The sequence below is a fragment of the Nicotiana tabacum genome, chromosome 20 (genome assembly GCF_000715075.1).
Source record: "Nicotiana tabacum cultivar K326 chromosome 20, ASM71507v2, whole genome shotgun sequence".
Lineage (NCBI taxonomy): Eukaryota > Viridiplantae > Streptophyta > Magnoliopsida > Solanales > Solanaceae > Nicotiana > Nicotiana tabacum.
In genome coordinates this window covers 161780287-161788276 of record NC_134099.1, presented here as the reverse complement: position 1 = coordinate 161788276, position 7990 = coordinate 161780287, and the positions used below count along the sequence as shown (strand labels likewise).

The 7990-nt window shown below is 35.6% G+C and overlaps 1 pseudogene; it reads right to left on the bottom strand.

Moving 5' to 3' along the window:
- Positions 1–741: 741 nt before the first annotated feature.
- Positions 742–7274, bottom strand: LOC107818929 (CMP-sialic acid transporter 5-like; annotated as a pseudogene).
- Positions 7275–7990: the final 716 nt, after the last annotated feature.

The window sequence follows — 7990 nt, the reverse complement described above, 5'->3', positions numbered from 1 at the left end:
CTCTTTTTGGCACGGACTAAAAAGGAAATAGGTTCACATAAATTGAAACGGAAGGAGTATTTTTTTCCCTCTCAACATCAAATCAAACCAATTACAAATCAATGTTTCTTGTCACTTTTTTAGTCGGTTCGGCTTTTTCTTTTTTCATATTGTTTAAATGCTGTGTAGAAGCATCTAGATTTCGCCAGAGATTACTTGCTAGACCCAAAATATAAGATGCAGAAATGACGTATTAACTTCCTGTCATTTTCTCCAAATTTAACACTAACCAAACTTTTTGTCGTTTCTTTGTAACAAGCCAAAATGCGCTAAGCAATATTTGGATTATCCTAAAAACAAACTGAAAAAGCCAATCCAAGTAAAATGTACTACCAAAAGAGACAACAACAACATACCTGGTGTATAAGCAGATATTATCCTTACCTTTAAGAAGGCGGAGGCTATAACCGGCAGAGGCGGATCCAGAATTTTTAAATTTATGGGTTCCTATATCGACTTTAAATTAATATATTATAATAACCGAACTAAAGAACTGCGTTCCCATCTAAATATTCTTATATATTGAATAATTTTTTAATACAAATACGGGATCTAGCCAAAAGCTACTGGTTCCTGGGAACCCACACTCATACCTTTAGATCTGCCCATGATTTCCGGTAGACCCTCGGCTCCAGAAAAATAAAGGGAAGGGCAATAACAAGCAAATACCTATCTAAAGAATTAATCCAAATAGCCGCTCATCCAACCACTTGAACTAAAAATAGTCGGCGGAGGTATAATATACGCAGAACTTATGTATTATATGCTTATACTTATGTATAATTCATGTATATGATTAAAAAAAAGTAAACAATGAATGTGGCTAGCTATTTGCGTAAAGATCCCAAGAAAATAGTACCTAATTCAAATTGTCAATTTCTGGTTAAGAAGTGTATAAACATCAGCAGATATGTTGTTAAAATAAAAATAGCTTCATTTGTGAAGAAGTGGTTGTTTTTCATCAGGTATTGCTCCATTACTAGCCTGGAAAAAAAAAAGCAGTCCATTATCATTTGAAAATACAACCAAAAAGGTAGCTTCTTGACATATTGATAAATGGACTGTTACCTCCCCATAATTTGTTCCTAATTCTGCAATAATTAAAGAGGATGAATCTCTAGAGCTGAAAACAGCACAATAGGAAAAGAGTTACTGAAACGACTTTTTATTTGGATTTTTAAGCATACAGTAACAATGTGAAGATTTTATCAGCCCGGTGCCCTAAGCTCCCGCTATGCATGGAGTCTGTGCAAAGGGGCGGACTGTAAGGGTCTATTGTATGCAGCCTTACCCTGCATTTCTGCAAGAGATTGTTTCCAGGGGTCGAACTCGTGACCTCCTGGTCACATGGCAGTAACTTTACCAATTACGCCAACGCTGTCCTTCCGGTGACAATGTGAAGATTTTTATATACTGAAATATGTCAAAGATAATACCTATGGCTATCTTGGACATCCGCTAGCTTCGATGTCCCCTGTTGTTCGTCGTCTTTAACTTGTGAAAGAGGTGAAATGTACTAAAGAATAAAACAAAGTTTAAAGTCAACCTGAAGAATACATAAAAAGGCAATAACTGAAGGATTAAATTTCTCTGAATTTCAGTACCAGGTGCATTGAGATGAACACAACAGAAATTCCCAGAATGAAGTTTATCGTCAGCGTTTGACCAAACAACAAAGCAGATGCAATGCCTGTGAATAACGTTGCAATAATCGCGGAATACTTCTACAAAATTGTATCTGATACATATAGAGAAATAATGTAAGTAAATTATACAGTAGAATGTGATGAAGGAAAACAGATCTTGACTTGAACCCGTGACCTCGTGGTCACATGGCAGCAACTTTACCAGTTACGCCAAGGCTCCCTTTCAATTACATAAAGAACTGTGACAAAAAAACCTCACCAGCATATTTGTAGAAAAAAGAGGACAGATTTCCATGAGCTGCGCTAATAAATATCAGAAGCATGGTTTCTTTTGACTGCCCGCAATATATCAAAGCTGCTCGGACCTGAAAATTTCAGAACAAATATTCAAGAAGCTGCTTAAATCTTGTCAAAAAAAGCAACTTAATAATAAATATAGAAAATTGTATAAAACACCTGAGGCATGATCCTATACTAGTAAATTGTCCATCTGAAAAAATATAAGACGTATTTGAACCTTAAATCTCGTATACTGCCACTAATTATTCACCTGTTTACTATTTATCCTTTTTTATTTGCAAAAATGGTTAACTAGAAAGATAAAACTATGATTCAAGAGTCATTGACCTTTGAATATAGCCATCCCTAGAATGGCAAGAAAGTTGAATATAGCACCATATCCATATAAGCATAAGTTCTGCAAATTAAAAACAAACCTGTCAAATGGTCAGGAACAGAATTGAAATCTGTCGAAAAACTTGCATAATCTTTATTGCTATAGAAACAAGATCGATCAAGCATAGTTCAACTTAAATCCAGTTGACATTTTAGTTCAACTGAGGTAAAGTATATAATTTGATAATTGGTGCTGCTATAGTAAAAAAGACCGGTTCAAACCAACTATAGAATAAGGCAAAGGATATAAAAATAGAAAGAGTTAAACTGTCCCATGGAAAAACCAAGACAGCCAACAAATATTCTGATTATAAAGCACACAGAGATATTACAATCAAGCACGATGAAGTTACCTGAAGATAAATGCTTGTGTCGTATTGGCTCTTCAAAGCATATTCATGGTACACTGAGGCCAAAGAAGGCACAATAACCTGCATATATAAGATCCTGGTTTAACCAATAAAAAACAATGGCACATCCAACAACACATTCGCGGGTTGTATAACCAAATACTTTAGGGTCGAACCATATATATATATATATATACACGCACACACACACACACACACACAACAACAACAACAACAACAACAACAACAACAACAAATCTAGCATAATCCCACAAGTGGGATCTGGGGAGGATAGAGAGGTTAGCCCTAGAGGGTAGGAGGAGAGGGAGAAGTAGACCGAAGAGGTATTGGGGCGAGATGATTAGGAAGGACATGGCGCAACTCTAGCTTACCGAGGACATGACCCTTGATAGGAGGGTGTGGAGGTCGAGGATTAGGATAGAAAGATAGTTGGTAGTGGAGCTTATTTCTTTCCCATATTTGTAGTATTAATATTGCTCTTGTATTTTCTTGTGCTTCGTTCTCTTTTGTTACCTGGTGTTTCGGTTTCTCAGTCTTATTCCTACTCTTGTTCCTTTCGCTTCGGATGGTCTACTATCGTGTTATTGTTTACGGCTTGCTGTTATTGCTTTTGCTTTGAATTATTGTGTGTGTGCGCGCAAGCACGTGTGTGATATATATCCAAGAACTCACTCACTCACTCTATTAGTTCACAACTCACTCTGAAACTGCAACTGCTTAAGCACTATCTAGGTGTTTACTAAAGTATCTCAAATTGAAAACATCACAATTGTTGGTAAGAAAGAGGGGCATTGAATTACTCACAGAAATCAGTGTGTAGATATATGCAATTGCTGTAACTGGAAGACCAAAACTAGTGGTACCTTCAGGATGAGATTGAAGTTGATTTATGCTAACTCCAATAAGCAACAAAGCAAGAGCTTCCAACTGTAACATTATCAATACAGTTATAATGATATCAAACTTATATAAACTGTACAGAATCTTTTGCTCCGTCCTGCTCACTATCATTACTTTAACCATCGACTTGAAACTAACCTGAATTATGGAAAATCGACGTCTCATGATAAATTTCAGCAGTACAGCAATAACCAGAACCTGCACTTGGAAAACAGCAAAAAAATATATGCTCAATTAAAGGTCCACTCAGGATAGCATAATATCCACCAGAGGAATACAGCATTTTTTCAAGTCAATAACTTGAAGTGTCAATCACATGACAGGAAAGATCATTGAAGCCAATAAATATGATGATAGCAACATTCAAATTTAGTAGTATACCTTTAGATTGCTCAGCATCTTCACTGTTGCTGGATTGAAATATAACTGCAGAAAAATGTTAAGATCATAATGCATGAGAGGAGAAAATTCTGCGTATCAAGAAGATTTGACGAATAAGAAAATCCCAAGCATGTTGTCAATTAGCTAAGAAACTGTCTTAAATGCTATAAGCTCACTGATATATATGTTAATAGTAATAGAACAGTCAATTAAATAGTAGATGTTATATAGTCACTGTCTTCTAAAATGAAAATCTAGTCAAATTTTGTTTAGTGTTGAGAGGAGAGAGAGAAATCTGCATCACATAGAGGTCCTCCAGCACTAATAGCAAGCACATTGTAAGAATAGGGTAAAAAAAATCTCTTATAAATTGTCGAATCCCCTTAATTGCTGCTAAGAGTATTCATGTGCTGTGTAAGTATTCTTTTAAGGCTCATTGTCAGACTTCCTGGCTCCGCCACGGGCCATAACCAGTGTTATCGAAGGCGCGCTTAAGCGCTGCAGCGAGGCAATATGTTAAGCACTTCGTTTCACTTAACCGGCGCTTCAATATTGTGATCAAGGTTCTAAAGCATACTTTTCCTTGCCAATGAGCATAATCCTGAAGAGGCGACACTATACAATTGACATTTTATTTAATCATAAATTTTCTTCAATTTCTTTGTCCATATATTTGGTATTCATGCTTGTAGATACTAGTTTTGGACTATACATACATATTTGTCATTTTTCTCCATTTGTGCCTTTCTTCGTTAAAGCACACGCTTTATTTGCACTTTGTGCGTAAAGCGCCAACAAACCTTAGAGCTTTTTTGCGCTTTTCGCCTTTGATAACACTGGCCATAACTTTGCTTATGCAAGATTTGTTGTTCTTTATGATGGAATTAGATGAAACTAAGTGCAATTCGAGTTATTAACATAGCAAGTTGCAAGGTATAAAATGCATGAAAAGAATGGAACTATCACTTCGGGCGCTCATAAGTAAAGAAGAATTCAAGAAATATTATTACCTGCATGACAAATTTCATGTAGGTATTGATAGCATAGAGTAATGCAGGTACAGCTAGAAGGACATTGTGTCGCGCACCCTGAAAAAAAATTTAAAATGCTGAAAGTTACCAGTCATTACTTTCCTAATTTGCTTAGCCAGGATATCGATAAAAACATATAGAATATGCTATTTCCCTCTCTATAGGGCCAAGATTTTGGACACTAATAACATTGTCCACAAGAACATTTACCTGTACAAAAGTGGATGCTGAAAGAAGTGGCTTTTCTCCAACTTTTTGATACCTGGACTGCAGAAAGAATGCAACATGAACATATGATTCCGCCAATACCAAATCAATCAATCAATCAACCGTGTCGTCTCAATCCCAAACTAGTTGGAGTCAACTATGTAAATCCTTTATCCATTCCAATTCATTTGGACCATTTCATTCCGCCTCAAGCCACGAGCATCAACAACGAAAATATATCAACTAATCAATCAACTACACCTCAATCACAAATAGTTCAGTTCGCAATATGAATCTTCTATTCTAGTCCTGTCCTTTTTTTTCATTTTGCTATAAAATGAAAAATGTAATGGGCAAACACTAAAAGCAAAGATAAATGTACCTGGAATAAAATAATTACTATTGCAAAGAGAAATCTCGTTGCCTCTGTCAAAAAGTTGACACTTAGGGGATTAAACTTGAATTTTCCATCCACTTTTGACATATAAATCAAAACAGGCTGGAAAACGAAAGAGCATCACTGAGTAAGCCTTTCCCATTGGAAAATCAATCGCAGCAACATAACAGAAAAGACGTAATGACATATAAAAGAAGGAATATAGGTATTAATAACAGTCAGCAATTTGTATAGATATATACTTAAAAGAAACAGTGTGAATTGCTCAGATTGCTGACTCTTCATGTTGCTCTATGGACAAAAGAAGAAGGTTATTGGAATCTAAATTAATAATTTATACATATTAAATAGATTTCTTAAGACGAATACAAAGTCTGAATCAAAGTTGTCGGGTTCGGCTGAACTCGTACTTATATATTGGCTATGCCCCTGTCAATTTTTGACATATTAAAGTAACTAAACTATGTGTGAATTGCTCAGAAAATACAAATGACGGAACAGTCAAATTTCTGGCTCAGAATATACAAATGGCAGAATTTTAAAAAAAAATCTACCGTTAAACATTTTGACTACTGATGATATTTAAAGAACAAAGGATGCTTAAAAAATATTTAAATAAAAAACACAGAAAATTTGACCTTCCAATAATTTGTATCCTTCGAGCATTTATACATTGTTCAGTTACTTTAACACGCATGACACGAAAATAATTTCGTGATTTTACTGTTACAATGGATAAAGTGTTACTTTAATGTGAGAAGATATAGATTTATGATTTTACTATTATAATGGGTAAAATTTAGTAATTATACCTGAAATTAATTCAAATAAGTCAAGCAAACAATATACGTACAGGAAATGACTGCTACTACCTGTAAACCAACGAGGATACAATCACCTACAACCAAAAGGACACTAAGAGCCAGTGGCTTTGACGATTTGTTGCTTCTGTGTTGATCATTTGCACTTGAAATAGTTTCTGTTGTAGAAACAAAATTGGAACAACACGAGCTGCACATTATCATCCCGTTCGTCGTCAAGTTCGTCTTAACAATACAATACTTCAGGAAAAAAATTGCAGAATTTTCCGGCGAGATCCAGAGAACTCCGGCAAGTTGAGCTGAGTCAACGGGCCGGGACTGAAACTTGGACGTAATGAGAGAATTTATAGGATCTTTCTGAAACTTGCGCGCGAGAAATGAATTTATTTACGATGCATGGAACATGCAGAGAAAAAGGAGTTTAATTGAGGAATTTAATCGGGGTTGCTCTGATGGTAAGCAATCTCCACTTCTAACCAAGAGGTTGTGAGTTTGAGTCTTCTCAATAGTAAGGCGGAAATTTTTTGGAGGGAAGGATACCGAGGGTCTATTTGGAAACAACCTATCTACCCCAGTAGGGGTAAGGTCTGCATACATACTACCCTCTCGAGACCCCACTAAGTGGGATTATACTGGGTTGTTGTTGTTGTAATGTTTAATAAGCTAACTTGTGGTACTCTCTCCGAGCAGGGGCACGCAGAGCCAAAATTTGAAGTTTATTTGGTTCATAGTTTTAGCCTTTTTATGTTACTGGATTTTAAAGTACGAATTTGTTTTCACCTTTGTTTAAATCATGGGAGTTTTTGGCAAAAATCATCCTTGAACTACCAAACTTAAAGTACATCCTTGTGATTCCTTAATGAACAAAAAACATCCCTGTACTATTTATACGGTTGCAAAAATCATCCTTCAATTATTTTTTGTCAAAAAAATTAACGGCAGAAATAAACGTGCATACCAAGCACCCCTAAAGTTTCCAAAACTGCCCCTCCTACCAATCATTTTCCACCTTCACCTAAAAAGACAAAGGCTTCAAAAATAAAAGTTATATTAGCGAGTAGATCCAGCTTGGTGCAGATCCAAAGTTATATTACGGGAAGAAGGTCGGCCACGCCAGCTTGGTGCTTGTTGATGAAATCAAGTGTGGAGTGTAATATATTTGTGATGTAGAAGAAACAATCCCAATTAGTTATATGTTCATTGTCAACAATTTCTTTAAATCTTGTGATGAATGATCGTTTTGTGTGATATTTTTAGCTTCAAAATTAATTCTATTTACATTTACTTGAACTATTCCAACAAGTTTCAGACAGGGCAATAATCAATTAATGCTTTTATTAAGATAATACTCACATTCAAAAAAAACTATGTAACAGAATCAAGAGTCAGATAAGAGCATACTCCATAGTTAATTGCTCAAAGCTCACATGTCTAAGGGATGCGGCCAAATGAGCATCTGAAGCACGAATTTGCATCAGTCTTTCTTGCATATTCTGGAATGAAGGACTATTTAACACAACTG